This window comes from Bos taurus, chromosome 26, assembly GCF_002263795.3.
Source record: "Bos taurus isolate L1 Dominette 01449 registration number 42190680 breed Hereford chromosome 26, ARS-UCD2.0, whole genome shotgun sequence".
Taxonomy (NCBI): domain Eukaryota; kingdom Metazoa; phylum Chordata; class Mammalia; order Artiodactyla; family Bovidae; genus Bos; species Bos taurus.
Window position 1 is genome coordinate 30,578,694 of NC_037353.1, and position 19,100 is coordinate 30,597,793.

The following is a 19,100-nucleotide window of genomic DNA, read 5'->3' on the forward strand; positions in this document are numbered from 1 at the left end:
TTAACAAAAGCTGTGTAAAATCATCAATCACAGAATATTTTTCATATTTTTCTCTATTCATATTTTGGGACCACACCTCCTCATTTACCACTGAAGAAAAAAAATCTCAGATGTTCAGTGCTTAAATTGAGGAATATTATTTGAGATAAAAATTAAAGTTATAAAGCAGACTCATTCTCCTCCTGTGTGGACACACCACATTCTAATAGTGTAAATAGTAAATTTGGACGCATTTAAAGTAATCTACCTATGAGTTCCTTAATTTTGCTGAACTTTGAATTGCCACTGAAATAGCATAATAGCCAGCTATTATTTTCTTACATTAGTTTAGATTTTTATTGTTTTTTCTATAAATAATATTATAATTTTTATAAGTACAGATTGATCTGTCAATAGTATATTTTCTTTTCTTTTTTTAATTGAAGTACAATTGATTTACAATATTTTCTAATACTGATATTCACTGAAATAGCAGATATGCGTGCATTAGTAAGACTTGACTCTTGTTCCCAATTGTGTGTTTTATTTTTCTTTTCATGTTCTTGTATTAAATATGAAATAACCTCCCTTTGTAGAGTTATCAGTTTAAAGCGATGATTCGAAATTAATTATTAACACAAAGTACTAGTCAGTTTCAAGGCACATCACTTTATTTTTGCCATGGACCCCAGAGCTTGAAGTTAGCAGGGCTCTTTAAAACCAATGCTTCTAGCATTTCATTGACTCACACTAAATCGGTCCCTCGATCACCCAGTTAATTTTAACCTTGACCTCCCACAGCTGTACTGCCATACTCAGTCCAAAAAAACTCCCTGCTTCCACCCTTTCAGCCTCTCATGAAGCAATAGTGGAGAGGAAAAACACTACCCATTCCTTTAAGAAAGATTCCGCCTCCTCTCTCATAAGCAAGCGCCTAATGGTAATTGTGGAGTCTCTACCAGAGTCACACACTTTACTACTCGGCGTTGGGAGAAGCCGCCGCTGCCGCCGGTCTGAGGCTGCAGTGGGTTTCTGTGCAGCACTGCAGAATCCACACCTAGAAGACGCACACGTCTACTGCCCTGGACACAAGAAAGCCTTGCATCCTAAGCGGGTAAGCAAATCTTTTATCCATTTTGTCCAGAAACTGTGGGAAATGGAGTGATCACGGGAAGGATTGCTCATCAGACATGCTTAAAATGGATTATGTTAATTTGTCTTCCTTTGGGGCGGGGGGAGGTCTAGATCTGTGACAGGCGAACGTCCTGTGCAGTGGAGACTATTGTCTGATATGTACCCCTAACACACTTTTGGGGGGCTATTCATAAACAGGCTAACCTTGATGCGTGCCAAGCTTTTTTTCATTTCTTGCTTTCTAAATGCAAAAAAACATCCAGCCACTCCCAATATCTCTCTCAAATACTGCAGATATTTTAAAATGCCAAATAAAATGACAGGCCAAGCGTTTTCTAAATATTTTCTCCCCAAAGCCAGGAAGCCTTCCCCACCGCCCTTTAGGGGTATTTAAAAACCATGAGGCATGGTCAGATTTTGAGCATATGGGAGATGGTGGTAGACTAAAATTTCTATAGCTTTGGTCCAGTGGAGAGAGAAAGCGAGGATAAATGAATCACAGTTTTTGCCAAGACAAGATTCATTTTCCACACTTCATATGTGGGAAGAGGAAACTACATTTTAATTAGCACATTTTTAGGGAAGAGGGAGGGGATGAAGATGAGGGGGATGGCACGAAGTATTTGAGGGGGAAGAGAAGAGTCTGCAGAGGAGGAAGGAAATGAAGTGGCCTGTCGCCAGTGCCTTGGAAACGAAGGGAGATAAGGGTGGGGAATGAAGTTTGCTGTTGTGTGTTAGGGTGGGGTTGACCCAAGAGACCGTGAATAACCAGAATGTCGCTCAGAGGGTGGGCTTGGGAGTGGATTTGTGCCCGTTCAGGACACGTATGCGGGAGGGGTGCAAGCCGTGGGTGGTAGAGAAAGGTGTGCGTTGCTGGGAGGTCTATTTCTAGGGTAAGTCTTGTCTGGGCGGCGGGGGGTGGGTGGCCCAGTGTCACCTGTGGATGGATCCACATCCCTGCAAAGTTTACCCGGCCCCGAATTCATTTTCAAGGCTGGCAGTGTCTTGACTTTTCACCTCCAAGAGATGAGCTCTCATAAGGTCTCAAGGCCAGGGGCCAAATTCGGGGTGAAGACCCTTGAGGCGTACAAGTGGAGCTGATAAAAGAGAGCCCCTGTCCCTCTGTGGAGGTGAGTAGGGGGAAAGAGGCGCCCCCATAAGCAACTATGCTGAGAACACCCAGGCCCCTCCAGTGAGGGGCGTGCGGAGGTTGAACCTTAGCAGTGGCCTCCCGCTGAAGACCCAACAGCCAGTGTAGGCGGCCGAGGTTGACTCTGAAAGCTGTGGCTCAACCTTAGGAGTGTGGCCGGCGGTGGGGGGAGGGGGGCGCCTTGCTCAGATTTGGGCGGGCGGCATTTCCAAGGCGCCCTTCCTATCCCTTGTGGTCGAGCTTCCGTCGGGGTCTTTTACTCCTCCGACCCTCCCGCAAGGCACGCAACGGATCGAAGATGTAGAGCTGGAGGAGGACGCTGAAAGAGACGCCAGACAACTGCCCCGCACCAGGCCCTCCCAGAGGCCAGGCCTGTAGGGCCCCGCGGCCGCGGCTTTAGAGACTGGGTACGGGCGGGAGAGGAGGGGGCCGTAGGGGGCGGTACCAAGGCTCTGGAGGGGCCCGAGGGGCCGCGTTGGGGGCGGGGCCTTGAGGAGGCGGGGTCAGGAACATCCTGTGATTCCGAGGGGCGGGGCCAGGACGCTCGGGGACCCGAGGGGTGGGACCAGGGGCGTTCGGGGGACGCGAGGGGCGGGCTTGTGGGGGTGGAGCCAGAGGCGCCTGGGGGCCTAAGGGCGGGGCCTTAGGGGCGGGGCCAGGGGACGCTCGAGGGGCTCTCGGCCAGTCCCGCCAGAGCGTGAGCCGCCCTGCCGGTAACGGTCGCGGGGGCGCGGGGCGGGAGGGGAAAGAGAGGGGTTTAAATTGTATTTTTAAAAACGGAGAGCGAGAGCTAGAAGCATCGTGACCCAGGTGTCGCCGCTTCCTGCCTCTCAGGGCTCGGCGCCCAGGTCCCTCCCTCCTCACGCCCCCTCCCCTTCTGCCCTCCCCTCTGGAGCCGTGCGGCGCTTAAGAGGCGGCGGTGGAGGATCGCGCGGCCGCTGCAGTCCCGGCGGCCGCGGAGAAGGAGGGAGGGAAGCACAAAGCCGGCTGCGCGCTGCGAGGTAATCCTGAGGGGAGAGAAGGCGCGGCCTTTCCACCGCTTCTCGCGGCGGGGACGGCAGGCGCCCGCGCGGGCTGGGCTGCGGGGACCCTTCTAAGGGGGTCGCGCGGGGGTTGGATTGCGGCGACTTGCAGGGCCGAGGGGACTTTCCTATTGGCTGCCCTTGCGGCCTCAGGTGAACCCTTCTCCCTCCGGGACTGGAACGGGAGCCTCGGGCGAGGAAAGTGGACCTGAAGGGGAGGATCTCCGGGCGCCGCGGGGTGGGCCCGAGTCTTTCGGGCGTCCTCTGATTTCTCCCAGAGGACGGGGAGTTCTAAAAACCAAGAACTGGCCGAAGCTTCGGGATCCGAGGGACCTTAAGCTCTGAAGGTGCGCTCCAGGAGGGTTGGGAGGTTCCCGCGCTTGGAAAAAGGTGGAGGTAAGGGAGGAAGTGTTGGTTTGTTTTCCTCGTTAAAAAAAAAAAAAAACACTTCTGTTACCAAGTTAAGAGTATTCAATCAAACCTTTCTCCTGTAATCTGTGTCCCCATCCCCCCGACACACACCCTCCCAACCCCACCCCTACAAATGTATACATGTTAGGTTGTGCTTCCTGCCCGGGGTGACAGGCAAGAGTTGGCTGCAGGTCCGGTTAGCTGGTGTTTGGGGGCGTCCAGGCTGTTTGGAAGTATGCCATTATAGCTGAGGCAAGACCACAGAGACAGGTAGAATAAGCTAGGCCTCTAGTAAAATAGCAAGAATGGCCTCAGGTAAACTTTTTGTTGGAGAGATTTAATTGCAAGTAGGTGCCCGTTTAAAATGGGACGTGAGTAAAACCACTAATTTCTTTGGCACATGTGCTGTTGTAATTGACCTGCTGGAGTGGTGTGGAGAGAGAAGGAATTTAAATCAACCAAGAGGCTTTGAGTGGGAATTTATATGCAAGTTTGGTGAGGGAGTTGATAAGATTTGGGGGGTAGGAATCAGCTCCATTTGAAAGGTGCATGAACTTTTTATGTTATGACACTAGATTTAGTAGTATGAAATGGTTGCTTTTCTTGGAATGGAGTGCATCAGCACCATGCTGGGTTCATCCTACTTTGGGCTTTGGAGGACTTCTAATTAGATTGTTAAAGGGAGTAAAATAAGAATACCTCATAATTTGTCATTTTTAAATAAGATGCTTGAGTATTTTGTAAAAAAAAAAAAAAGTAATTAAGATACAGGACCCATTCATTTATAGGGTTAAGTTACTTTTGGAGCGAATGTATAAAGTTTGTATATCTAAAAGTCTCCACTGCATTGTAATTGCACTGTAACTCATTTTCCTCTGCTTAAATCGAGCAGATTACCTTTGCAGAGGGAAGACCAGGGGGAAAAAAGGCCACTTTTGCTATATTTAAGTGTTCCTTTTTCCAAAGAGTTCAGTCTCTGCTCTTAAAACTCTTAAGTGACTGAAAAATGTTGGCAATAGTTGCTTTTAAAGAAAAAAAATTGGTATGTCTATTTTGAATGTTAAACATAATTTGAGCTCTTGAGATAGTTGGTTATGAGGCATTCAGTAAGTTGCAGCTTTTTTACATATATGTTATAAGGAAATGTTTGTTGGTAGACATATGACACAGGTGATCATAAGACATCTAGGAACTATTTTGCATGATAGATTGTATTTTCAGAATATGTTTTACATTCTGAAAATGAATGAGAAAATGATATTGCACACTTTGCTATTTCTAACCCCCTTTTCAGTAATGTTACACCGGTATGAATGCAGGTTCTGCTCAGTGACGTTTAAAGTGTGGATGTGGTCTTTGTAAAACCAGAATGTCTTTTGAGACTAAGAGGACATAGCATCAGCCCACCTCCTACACACCATCCTCAAACCCAAATACAGGGTAGGGCCCAACCTCTGAGATTATGAGCCCTCCTGAAATAGGTCTCTTGTGCCTGAGTGTTTTTGTTACACTTAAGCCTGTGCAGGTTGTTAGCTATTTAATCTCTGCCATCTCAAAGTAGTTGGTTAGCAGTACTGGGCAGCACTTTTGTGTGTCATCAGAGTACAAGAAATTTTATTTCTATTCGAGAAAGAAATCATATAAAATCATAAAAACCCAACTCTGAACAAATTGGGTTTGTAAAATGTTGGGAATAATACTATCAGAACCATATGAGTTTTTATGTGTAAAGTGCTTAGAATATAGTTTGGTCCTCAGTCTTTTATGTGTTTATCAGCATCACTATAAAGTTACTTTTTTTGAAGATGGTTATATCATGTGACCCAGCAAGTGAAGACTCAGCAAATATTTGTAACAGCCAATATTATTTGCTCTACCTCTGTGCCAGGCACAGACTTTTATATGATTAATCCTCATAACAACCCAATGCCTAAACAGACATAAAGGTTTAAGTATTTTGTATAGCTCGTAGGCACAGACTGGCTGGTTCTGAACCCAGAGCTTGATTTGAAAGTAAGTCCGCATAGCCAGTAACCCCTGCTGCTATGAAACTTGGGGTAATACCTGCAAATGAATGAAGTATCTTCACAGGGTCTCCAAGACTGCAGCTGTGCATATGCCTTGTTTAGCAACATCCTCCTGTATTCATATCACGAAGATGCGTTTAAATCTGAACGGCAGTAACCAATCTGCATAAAGTAGAATCACCTTTTGACTTTGGAAGAGGATTCTCTTTTCACATGACATACGTGTAGCTCAAATGCTAGATTGTGGGCTGTACCATGTTATCTTTTTAATTACTGAAGATTCAAGTCTTTTTTTGTTGTTCTTTAAGCTTGCCAGATGTGTAGGGCCCCAGCTGGTCCAACAGGCTCTTTGTTGATTCTAGTTCTGCACTAAGTCTTGATCTTCTGATTATCAACACTGCATCAACCTGAGGTGAATATTAACTTCAGTTTGTTCAAAATTCCACCTGATTTACCTTTTACAGTTAGCTATAAGTGGCTTTTACTTTGTCACTCCCTTTCCTCAAGGACCTCTGTGTTGATGCTTCACCAGTGTCATTGATAGGTCAAGCCAGTTAATTATAACCTAAATTGGTAGCTGTTTGAAGTAATGTTTAGGATTACTATTGTAGAGATCAAATATATCCTTTGTTGGCAATTTAGTGAAAGGTAATATTAGGGAGCAGTGTTTAAAAACAGCATCCGTTGAATTAAGAAAGCTCAAACTGTATTGAAGACACAGGTTACTAATATGTTTCTCACACTAAATACTCATTTTTCTGATATTAAAATTCAGTGCTGTTTCAGATTCCTTTGGAAACATTAAACATGTAGAATTTGAATAAAATACATTTAAGATGTTTAATCAAGAGTACTTTCTTTTAAACATAAACACCCTATTTGAAATTAATTGAGCAGTCGTAGACTGTGGCTAGTCATTGAGATTCAAAATGGGTGCCCTAATACTTTATTTCATGTCTTCTGTTAATGCTTTATCATTTGATCTTGGGGTATGTGCCCTAGTATTTCTAGATGAGATTGTTATGAGGTATTTCAGGTCTTACTAGTGACTGAATTCTTTTGGCCAAAAGCCAAGACAGTTTCAAATTTTTACTGCAGTGGGTTGTGTATACTAAGAATCCTCTCTAAATCATACAGGTTAGCAGTGTTTCATTGACTATGGCTTGAAAGAAAAAGTTTGTTATCCCTTGTATATCCCTTATGTCTAATAAGTTAGATGAATTTGATTAGTTTTTTTTTCTTTCTAGCAGTAGCTAGTTATGGACACACATGTGTAACCATACTACTTGGAGGATGCTCTTCCTTTCAGGTGAATTACAAAATGATTCACCTGGCATTCATGTAGTGATTATTTGAATATCAACTGCATGCATAGAACAGTTTTAATTGAAATTAACTGAAAGTTTAAAATGTTAGAGAAAAAGACGTGTGTGTGTTTTTTGTTTCATAATGTTGATCTCTTATATGTGGACTAATCACAAAATCAAGCTCAAAAGTAAGTTAATTACACAATTGAAAACATACTTGAACGTTAAAGTGCCATTTAACTTACTGTCAAGTCTTAGATGATAGCATAGATAATGAGAATCAGAATCTTTTGTTTTCTTTAAATTATTTTCTTTTTGTGTATCTTTGAAAAGCTGCATCAATAGTAGCTTTCAGGTTTCTAGGACATGACTTACTACACTGAAGGAGCAATTTAAAAGAGTATCCTAGAAACTTTGAAGAATAAATGTGGTTTTCATAATTGTCTAGCATAACTTAAAAAGTAGTTGCATGATCACCAAAAAGTATAAAAATGGATGAAACTCATCCTTGATGTCTAAAGGCTTTTTGTTTTTGTAAATTTCCTTCTTAGGGAGATTGTATAGACTGGTTTTTAACTATGCCAGAGCTGAATTATTATTATAAAATATGTTTGCTAAGTCGCTTCAGTCGTGTCCAACTCTGAGTGACCCTATGGACTGCAGCCTGCCAGGCTCCTTTGTCCATTTCCTTCTCCAATAAAATGTGTTTAGTCTTTGACAAATAGTTATATCTTTATAATGAGGTGAGATATAAGTTGATTTTACCTAATGTCAGGCTGATCTGTCTCACCATCGTATATACTTTACAATTACTTGTTTTAAAAGTTGGTTTTAGTTAAAGCTTAATTGGAAATGGGTTAGGGTTAACCCTAACTCCCTGATATAAAATGAACTTTGAAACCTCTTGTTTTAAATTGCCTGAAACTGGACCTGAGGATATTGGTATATAGCAGTACATTAACTAGCATTTAAGACTGCTACTGACTCAAACAAGGCTAGAGTTTGAAGATTGGGTTATGAAGCTCACTTTTTCTGCCATAGACATACTGACCTCCATAAGATAAAAAACTTCCCACAACCAGCCCGCCAGGGGTTGAAACACTTTTTAGAAACATAAGGGCAGTAATAACAACTTACATTCTTAAAACCAGTGTTTTGAAGAAGAACACTGTATATATTAATAAAACAATTTTCAAAATTTAATGCTCACAACGTTCATTAAGGGAAGTAATATGAAAACTTAACTCTAAGTAACATACATGGAATTCTTACTTTATTCTTTTTGCTAATTCTCATACCTCTTTGAATTTGTTCTTGTAATTTTTCACTCCCCCATCCCCCATCAAAGAAGGGCTTACTTCAGATGGAAGAGGAAGGGACGGTGCAGGTGTGAGTTCAGGAGCCTGTTTAATTCAGCTCCCAGGGCTATTGTTGGTTGCTTGCTAGGGGAGCTGGAATTTCAACAATGTAGAAAGCAGTCAGGTTGGAGCAGTGCTGAGCTTTATCAGTATCTTGGGGACTTAGTCTGTGCCTTTAATTTGTCACCGTCAGCAATGTTTCTGTGAAGTTCTTCCACAGTGGCTTAGCTCATCCAGTGTGAGAACAGCATTTCCTTTCTCTTTTCCATACAATATTCTTGTCCTGTCATCTTTTGATCCGCTGGAATGACTCCATGCTATAGCAAAGAGATAGGTTTCCTCAGTATCCTCGTGGAGAAGGTAATTAGGCTTATTTGGTACATCTAAAGAAGTATATTTTGGGATCAAGGCCTCCCCAGGGATCCCTTTTTTAATCCTTCAGAAATTAAGAGCCAGCAACTGTTAGCTGCATTGTTACCTCTAATCTCATTTGTCTTATTAGTACATAAGGAAAAGATTCTGTAAGGTCAGCCTTTTATTATCTGAGGAAGTGTTTGGGGAAGGGTGATGATGGTCAGAGCTCAAGTGGAGTTGTGAATGGGCTTAGGTGCATAGGGTGAAAGTGGACAGGGCAAAGAGATGGTTACTGAAATTGGTATGTTTTTCCCATTTCTTATCCCCACTCTCAGTGCTTTTGTTTTTTTCCTTTTTAAAATTTAAAAACTGTGTTCCTTTTACCTTACCTTTCTCCTTTGACTTTTTTTTGCCAGGACTGAGTTTTAGCTCAACTAGAAAAGGTGGAATTTTTAAGGTGATTGCTGAAAAGTTTGGCTTTCACCTGGAGGTTGCACTAAAAAGAAATTTCCTTCTATTTCTGTCCACAACTGTATGCTTTTTATTTTAAAAAGTCTCTGAAACAGAAGTGTGGGAAACCTTGCTTATCATTAATAACTGGGAACTATTATGTGTTAAAGTAAAAGACAGTTTAATGAATCAGAAATATGTATTTGTTTTTTGGAAAACTAGGTGTACAGTAATTTTGTATTAGGATGTTTGATTCTTTTTAAGTGGGTATCAAAAATTATATGAATTTTTTCAACCAAAAATGTTGAAAGTAATATGAAAGTAATACGTCTTTCATTAGTCTTAGTGAATGTTGATAATGACAAAATCATAGTTTTCCAAACACTGTGCTACCTTGAATACCTTAATGAGATTTGATAGACAAGATCTGATCAGTAGCCACTGAAAGGCCATTACCTCTGTATTAGGGAAGGAACATTTTATGCCTGAATAAAAAAGTATACAAAAGGCTCTGAGAAGCCGATTACTTGGTAATCACTTGTTAGGTGATTTTATTAATATTGTGTTTGATGTTTTATAATCTGCATTTCCCTGGGCTCTTTAAAAGTGTCTGGTTGGACCATCAACTTTTGATGAATGAGTTTCTGGAGGGAGCTTTGAAGAAAGAATCTCTGCTTTGTATCACACCTGAATGTCATAGAACATGCTTCTTGGCGCTTGTGTGATTTGGGCTCAAAGGGAAGAGTGCCATCTACTGAAGGGATGGCCAGCATCGAGTTGAGCAACCCCAAGTTTTTGTTGCAGAACTTTCAACTGGCTCCTGGAGAAACCAGACTCGGCTTCATCAAAGAATTTGACAGAATCTTAACAGTAAGCGGAATTGTTGCTTGCTTAATTTTAATTATGCTTGCCAGCAGGAGGCCTGAACACATGATGAACTAATTCACTGCCTGTTGAAATGCATGGGGAAAGAAGAAACTTGAAAAAGTTGCTGAGACGTCTTCTTAAAAAATAGTCTAGCAACGGTTAAATGATTGTTAAATTAAAAATGGTAAAGAATTGTTTTAGTGAGGCATGTTTCTTTAGTAGCACTGGTTCTTGATGGCTCCTGCAGACAATAAAGCTGTTGTTTAAAATTTGGGCTTCAAATCTTCAGTCATTTGTTTAACTGGAGGTAAGGGTTTTAGAAGTATTTGAATAATTTGGTTAGTTTTTCTCTCTTGCCTTTCTCTTTGTCTCTGGTTCTAAGGCAGATTCCTGCTTGAGTGAATTCAGTGTTTCGAAGTGGATTTTGTTGCCGTTTTAGCTTACTCAGGTGGCCTCCTGTTTTTTTTTTTTGTCGTGTGTTCCCTCACTTCCAGAAACTGCTTATGGTCATAGCCAAGGGTAGAACTGGAGGTAGTAGAACCAGGTATAGGTCAGGGGTGGAGGTTTATGATACCTGGGACAGACCTGTCAGAGCCAGACAAGAGGGAATTGGAAGGAAGCTTTGAAATTGTTATGATAAGAAGGATATCTTTGTTATGTATCTATTATATATAATTACTTAATCAGTAACCACTTTTCTCAGCCCTTAAAACCTGCCAAGGATCCTGTTAAGCACTTTACGTAAATTATCTGAAGTTTAGTTAAGTAACTCGCCCAAGATCATACAGTTAATAAGTGACAGAGCCAAGACTTGAGCTCAGAGCTAATTCCTTTAAACGCTCTGCTCACCTGCTGTTTATTTAAGCTCATTCTTATTGGTAACTGCACAAAAGACTAGAACTGAGATCACAATGATATTTCTTCCTTTGCTGGAAAATACTGGTGGTTTTTGCTTGTTTGTTTGAAGAAGGTGGTAAAATGGGTAAATAGGATTGAGATTTCAGTAGAATCAGGAAATATGTGAGAGACGGACTGGCAAATATTTGACTTGTCTATAATGTTCAGTTTTTGGTTCCTTTTGCTGTAATATTAAAACCACAAGAAAAGTTCATTATTGAAGCATTGAAGTGAATTGTTTCACGTTGCTAAAAATCTGCTTCTTGGAAAGAAAGATTGAGTTAATGAAGGATTTTATGTTCGATTTGGGAGAGGGAGTGGGATGGGGATAGGTAGGGATTTGTTCGTCTTTCTGTATTTTCGGTTCAGTCACTCAGTTGTGTCTGACTCTTTGCGACCCCATGGACTGTAGCATGCCAGGCTTCCCTGTCCATCACCAACTCCCGGAGCTTGCTCAAACTCATGTCCATTGAGTCACAGATGCCATCCAACCATCTCATCCTCTGTCGTCCCCTTCTCCTGCCTTCAGTCTTTCCCAGCATCAGGGTCTTTTCAAATGAGTCAGTTCTTTGCATCACGTGGCCAAAGTATTGCAGTTTCAGCTTCAGCATCAGTCCTTCTGTGTTTTGCTTGCTCCTAAATAGTTTTATTGGAGAAGAAAATGGCAACCCACTCCAGTGTTCTTGTCTGGAGAACCCCAGGGACGGGGGAGCCTGGTGGGCTGCCGTCTATGGGGTCACACAGAGTCGGACACGACTGAAGCGACTTAGCAGTAAATAGTTTTAGGTTGTAGTACTTTTTGATATGGCAATAATATTGCATGTCCACAGCACAGTGAAGTTCAATCATGTGCAGTCTGAGGTCCTGGGGTAACCTCAACTTCTTGTGCACATCAGGTAAGCTCTGTAGACCAGATAAGTACCATCTTACATACCATTGTGTAGTTAGACTTTTGAATGCATGTATTCTCTGTTAAAAGATATTTAACACCTGACTAATATTGAGTATGTTTTTGGTACACAAAATATATTTTAACTTTAAAATATGTTTTGACCTTAAAAGACATCCTTATTACTTTAAAAGCATGGGAATCATTATTTTGGTGTAATACAAAGCTTCTGAAATTACAGTTCAGTGATGGTTGTGCTGTGTATTCTAAAACCCAATTGCTCTTTTAAAATTTCTGACTCTTTCCCTTCATATGTAGAAAGATTACCCTTTATTGTCTGGAAAATCCCCTTAGGAATATCAATTATGTAACTCTTAGAGATTCTGACTCTTTATCCAGTCAAGCATAAGAAAAAAGCCAGCAACAACTAAGATGACTATACAAAAGATGTTACTTGCCAGTGTGTGATGAATGCTACAGGTACAGATAACAAATGCTATAGGTCATCTGATCAAGAAAAAAGCACCAATGGATAAAACAGTCAGAAAAAGGTCCCCAGGAAAGAAGAATAAAGGTGGTCCTTTAAAGGCATGGTAGAGTTTCACTAGATGCAGACCATGGAAAGGGTTTTGGCAAGAAATTTTTGACCACGAAGAGAGTAATCCTTTGGGACTTCCCTGGTGGTCCAGTGGCTAAGACTCCATGATCCTAAAGCAAGGAGCCTAGGTTTGATTCCTAGTCAGGGAACTGGATCCCAGATGCCATAACTAAGATCCTGCGTGCGGCAACTAAGACCCGGTGCAGCCAAATAAATAAATATTACAAAAATAGTAATCCTTTTTCCTGTAGCACGCTGGAGATAGTTTATAATCATGGTTCACAATCTCGTCTCACTGTAAGGCACTTGAAGGCTATCACATACTCTATCGGAAACAGTGCCAAGGACACACTGCCGAGGAAGCGTGTGAGAATATTGCAGGGCGAGGAGGAGAGGGTGGCAGGCGTGGTGAATATCAGGTACCTTTTACAAATTGTTCCCTCTGGATCTCACGTGAAAATGATTGATTCATAGAAACATCTTTATACTGCTATTTGAAGCCGGTAATGCTTGGGAAAGTTGGTACTTGCAAAAAGACTTTAGAAGTCCTCATCATTCCCAACACTGGACAATGAAAGCCTCCTTTGGGGAGAAGGTATATATTTTTCTTAAATCTAAATTCATCCATCATTTAGTTTGTTTGCTGAATACTGGAGTATGGTTTTGCTGATGGCTCTGTTGTAAGTTTTGAATCTAACATGTGGATAGATGGAGTTGTTGATATTATGAGATTTAATAATTTTGACTTAATTTTTGTGACTATCTTGTTTTGGATACTAGAGAATTTGTTCCAATTGTCTCAATTCTCTTAGATTTGGTAACATTTATCACTTACTATTTGAAAAATACTTAGTATAATTAACTATTCAAGTTATTTTGGGCAAGTCACCGTTTCTTTTTCACTGTAGTTTTTTAAATAAAATATGTGAGGGGTTGAGATCATTTTAAGATCCATTTTAGTTTGAAGAGGCTGTGATTGTAGTTCTTAGAAAGGTGAGTTTAGCAATTAGTGGTTTTAGTTGAAAGGTGGCTAAGAAACATATGATTGTACTGTGTGAAGATCCTGGGACTAGGTCTGATAGAAGGCTAAGACAACCCCTTGTCTCTTTGTGTATGTGGTAGCTGAGAAAAGGACATCATCATTTTGGGAACTTGTCCATTCCCAGAGTTTCTTTCAGTTCTTCAGAAGCTAAGGGCCCTTGGCAATGGACAGTGGATAGATCCTCTTTGAAAACAATGAAATAGGCAAGGATAGTAACTTTTCCTAATGCCAATTAGGCTTTACGAAACACTGAACTTTCGTTTCAACTAGAAACGTTGACCTTTTTTTTTTTTTTTTTTTTTTTTTAAGAAATGTACTTTGTTTCCCCATCACAACTTTATTATGTTTTGGTATATTAGTTCCTCATAAATATTTCTCTGACCTCTCTAGCTTTTCTGAGCACCTTTATGCTTCCTTTTGCTTGTTCATTTATGCATTCAACAAATATTTATTGAGCATTTACTATGTGCTAGACCCACCCCACTCCAGTACTCTTGCCTGGAAAATCGCATGGACAGAGGAGCCTGGGAGGCTGCAGTCCATGGGGTAGCTGAGTGTCGGACACAACTGAGCGACTTCACTTTCACTTTTTACTTTGATGCATTGGAGGAGGAAATGGCAACCCACTCCAGTGTTCTTGCCTGGAGAATCCCAGAGACGGGGGAGCCTGGTGGGGTTCTGTCTATGGGGTCGCACAGAGTCGGACACAACTTAAGTGACTTAGCAGCAGCAGCAGCCCCTCTTCTAAGTGCTGGGAATACAGCAGTGAGCAAAACAGATAAACTCTTCTTGCCCTAAAGGAGTTTATATTCTTGGGGGTAAAGAAAAATAAATAAGTAAAATATATATTGTGTTGATATAAATATTTTAGAGAAATATAGAAGGGGGAAGGGAGATAAAGGAAGTGTTTGGGGGCAATGACAAATCTAAGTGACCAGGTGAAGTCCTTACTAAGAAGCTGACATGTATGCAAAGACCTAAAGAAGGTAAGGGAGTGGGTACAATTGGTACTCTGTCTGTGGGTTCTGCAACTGCAGAATCAACCACAGACCAAAAATATTTGGGAAAAACAATTTCAGAAAGTTCCAAAAAACAAAACTTTAATTTTCTGTTTGCCAGGGCTTCCCTCCCTGGTGGCACAGATGGTAAAGAATCTCAGATGGCAATGCAGGAGACCTGGGTTCAATCCCTGGGTTGGGAAAGTCCCCTGGAGAAGGAAATGGCAACCCACTCCAGTCTTATTGCCTGGAGAATCCCATGGACAGAGGAGCCTTGTTCAGGGGGTTGCAAAGAGTCAGACAGGACGAGTGAGTAACACTTTCACTTTCAGAGCCTATTTACATATAATTTACATAGTATTTGTAACTATTTACATAGCATCTACATTGAATTAGGTATTATAAGTAATCCAGAGATGATTTAAAGTGTATAGGAGGATGTGCTGGGCTATATGCAAATATTAGGCCATTTTATATAAAGGACTTGAGCATCCACAGATTTTGGTATCACCAGGATCCTGGAACAAATCCCCCTTGAGTACCAAGAGGACTGTGTATACCAAGGGGAAGGTCATGGCAGACAGGGAATGCCAAGCAAATGCCTTGAGGCTCAAGGGTGTCTGGAATGGATGAAACAAAATGGGGCATGAATGTTGGGAAGCCACTGATGACTGTTAGAAGTGGGACATAATCTGACATACATTTTACAAGGATTATTTTGGTTGTGTTTTGACACTTGATCATAGTGGTACAATAATCTTGGTGAGAAATTGCTCTGGTAGAGGTGGTGAGATTTGAGTGGATTCTGAATGTAGTATTTAGACAATAGAACCAATAGGATTTACTGACTGGTATGTGGAGTATACGTGAGAGAAAGAAGTCAAACTTGACACCAAGGTTTGGGATGTAGGCAAAAGTTTGCAGGAGGAATAATTTTGGCCAGGAGGGATAATTTGGGGAAGTAGAAAAGAGTAGAAATTTAGTTTGAGACATAGTAAGTTTGAAATGTCTATGAGAGATGTTGGAGTAGAAGATTCTGTGAGTGGAGATCAGTGCATAGTTATTGACTGTATAAAAGTGGGAGTTATTTTCCTCTGTCATTTAAAATATTTGTATATTTAATCCCTTTGATGACTAGACTTTGCTGTAGTAAGGGTGTGATGTGTTGTTATACATCTTTATTCTTTGAAGGGGTTTAATCTGTTGAGCTATTTCAAATCCTGAAAGATGATGCTGTGAAAGTGCTGCACTCAATATGCCAGCAAATTTGGAAAACTCAGCAGTGGCCACAGGACTGGAAAAGGTCAGTTTTCATCCTAATCGCAAAGAAAGGCAATGCCAAAGAATGCTCAAACTACCACACAATTGCACTCATCTCACAAGCTAGTAAAGTAATGGTCAAAATTCTCCAGACCAGGCTTCAGCAATACATGAACCGTGAACTTCCAGATGTTCAAGCTGGTTTTAGAAAAGGCAGAGGAACCAGAGATCATATTGCCAACATCCGCTGGATCATGGAAAAAGCAAGAGAGTTCCAGAAAAACATCTATTTCTGCTTTATTGACTATACCAAAGCCTTTGACTGTGTGGAAATTCTGAAAGAGTTTTTTTTTTTTTTTTTTTCCACAATAAACTGTGGAAAATTCTGAAAGAGATGGGAATACCAGACCACCTGACCTGCCTCCTGAGAAATCTGTACGCAGGTCAGGAGGCAACAGTTAGAACTGGACATGGAACAATGGACTGGTTCCAAATAGGAAAAGGAGTATGTCAAGGCTGTATATTGTCACCCTGCTTATTTAACTTGTATGCAGAGTACATCATGAGAAACGCTAGGCTGGAAGAAGTACAAGCTGGAATCAAGATTGCAGGGAGAAGTATCAATAACCTCAGATATGCAGATGACACCACCCTTATGGCAGAAAGTGAAGAGGAACTAAAGAGCCTCTTGATGAAGAAAGAGGAGAGTGAAAAAGTTGGCTTAAAGCTCAACATTCAGAAAATGAATATCATGGCATCCAGTCCCATCACTTCATGGCAAAAAGATGGGGAAACGGTGGAAACAGTGTCAGACTTTATTTTTGGGGGCTCCAAAATCACTGCAGATGGTGATTGCAGCCATGAAATTAAAAAATGATTCCACCTTGGAAGGAAAGTTATGACCAACCTAGATAGCATATTCAAAAGCAGAGACATTACTTTGCCAACAAAGGTCCGTCTAGTCAAGGCTATGGTTTTTCCAGTACTCAGGTATGGATGTGAGAGTTGGACTGTGAAGAAAGCTGAGCACCGAAGAATTGAAGCTTTTGAACTGTGGTGTTGGAGAAGACCCTTGAGAGTCCCTTGGACTGCAAGGAGATCCAACCATTCCATCCTAAAGGAGAATAGTCCTGGATGTTCATTGGAAGGACTGATGCTAAAGCTGAAACTCCAGTACTTTGGCCACCTCATGTGAAGAGTTGACTCATTGGAAAAGACCCTGATGCTGGGAGGGATTGGGGGCAGGAGGAGAAGGGGATGACAGAGGATGAGATGGCTGGGTGGCATCACTGACTCGATGGACATGAGTTTGAGTGAACTCCAGGAGTTGGTGATGGACAGGGAGGCCTGGCGTGCTGCAATTCATGGGGTCACAAAGAGTCGGACACAACTGAGCGACTGAACTGAACTGAATCTCTTGTAAAACCTTGGATTTGCTCTAACCTCTAAGGACCCTGAATCCCAAAGGAAATCTTTTCCTCTAGGGTAGAACAACTTACTTATAAAAAATATGTGAAAATAAAAACCGTTGTTACTGCCCTTAAAAATATGTATGTGAATGTAATGAATAGCTTGTTCCTCCAAAAGTTACTATGGTTTAATGGTTAAAAATAGTAACATATAGGTTCCATTATGACCCATCGGTTCTATTCCTACATTATATACTTAATTGAAAACACATGTTCCCACAAAAACTTGTACACTGATGTTCATGGCAGCGTTACTCATAATAGCCAAGAAATGGAAACAGCCTAAATGTTTGGCAGCTGATTAATGGCTAAATAAACATGGTATATCCGCACAAAGGAATATTATTTGGTCATAAAAGGGAATAAAATCTTTCTACTACATGGGTGAACCTTGAAAATGTTATGCTAAGTGAAAGAATCCAGACACAAAAATGCCACATATTGTATAGTTCCAGTTGGTGTGGAATGCGCAAAATAGGCATATCCATGGTGACTGAAAGCAAATTGATTAGTGGTTGCCAGGGGATGGGGATAAGGGAAATAGGGAATATTTGCTTAATGGTACTGGGTTTCCCTTTGGGGTGATGAAGAAGTTCTAGAACAGATAGTGTTGATGATTGCACAACATTGTGAATATGCTAAAAACCACTGAATCGTGCAGTTTGAAAAATAGTGAATTTTATGGTGTGTGAGGGGCTTCCCAGGTGGCTCAGTAGTAAAGAATTCCCTGGCCAATGCAGAAGACTCAAGAGACCCATGTTCTATTCCTCGGTCGGGAAGATCCCCTGGAGGAGAAAATGGCAACCTACTCCAGTATTTTTCCCTGGAGAATTCCATGGGCAGAGAAGCCTGGCAGACTATAGTCCATGAGATTGCAAAGAGTTGGACACAACTTACAGACCGCACAACAACAACAGATTGTCCCTTTTGCAGTAATAATTTATATTATGGTGTGTGAATTGTATCTCAATTTCTGAAGAAAGATACCAGGAAAAAAGTGTGTGTGCGCATTCATATGTACACAAGAATAACTGAGAAAAACTTACATAGATCTTACTTCCAAAATCAAACTAGTTTCCCCAGTTGATGAAGCAGGAATTAGCATGCTAAACTTGGTTTAGCTTGGTTTGCTTAAAGAGGCAGAGTGAAGATACTTAGATCATTCAGGTAGAAATCAGGAAGCAGTTTGTGATCCTGTCTTTGGCAAGTCATGGATGAATCTAAATGTTTTTAAATGCCCAGTTTCATGGAGATGACCTAGATAAGCAAAAGAAGGCTCTGTAATAATCAGTTTTGTGGGCTTCAGAAAGCAGGAACTCATTTATAAATAACTTTATTAGGTCTTAAGTCCGTAAGATGGCTTATTTTTTTCTCCATACCTATAATTAAAAAGTATGGCGAACTCAATTCCCAGTAATTTTTTTAGCCAACCCAAGATGATATTTACCTTCTTAAAAATATTACCATCAGAGTTGCCTGTTGAGGAAGTACATGAAGGGATTGTCTTCTTTAACTTTCATGTACCACCCACCCTAATGTTTTTTTTAAATTAAGATTACCATAAGATTCACCCCCTAATTTTATTAGAATACATATACACATATGTATTTTCATGACCTTTCCTGGTGGCTCAGCGGTAATCTGCCTGCCAATGCAGGAGACTCAGGTTCGATTCCTGGGATGGGGTCTCCCTGGAGAAGGAAATGATAACTCATTCCAGTGTTCTTGCCTGGGAAATACCCATGGACAGAGGAGCCTGGCAGACTACAACCGTGTCTCAAAAGAGTCACACACGAATGACTTAGTTCTAAACAAAAGCAACAATACATGTATTCATATATTCCTCTATTAGAATAATATTTTTGGTGGCTTGATATGTTTTCAGCAT

General features: G+C 41.1%; 1 protein-coding gene across 14 annotated transcripts in view; it reads left to right on the forward strand.

The window, feature by feature from the left end:
* The first annotated feature begins 945 nt into the window (after positions 1 to 945).
* The window catches only part of ADD3 (adducin 3), a 132,301-nt gene continuing 114,146 nt past the window's right edge, over positions 946 to 19,100 (forward strand). For 4 of the 14 annotated variants that reach the window (XM_005225724.5, XM_015460732.3, XM_010820027.3 and 1 more), the window contains exon 1: positions 2,956 to 3,264. The gene's annotated coding sequence lies outside the window, so the exon portion shown is untranslated. Of the gene's footprint in view, positions 1,094 to 2,955; positions 3,265 to 3,563; positions 3,682 to 9,537; positions 10,063 to 19,100 lie in introns of those variants that run through there. The other 10 variants (XM_010820023.3, XM_010820026.3, XM_024985523.2 and 7 more) reach the window with 7 other exon arrangements.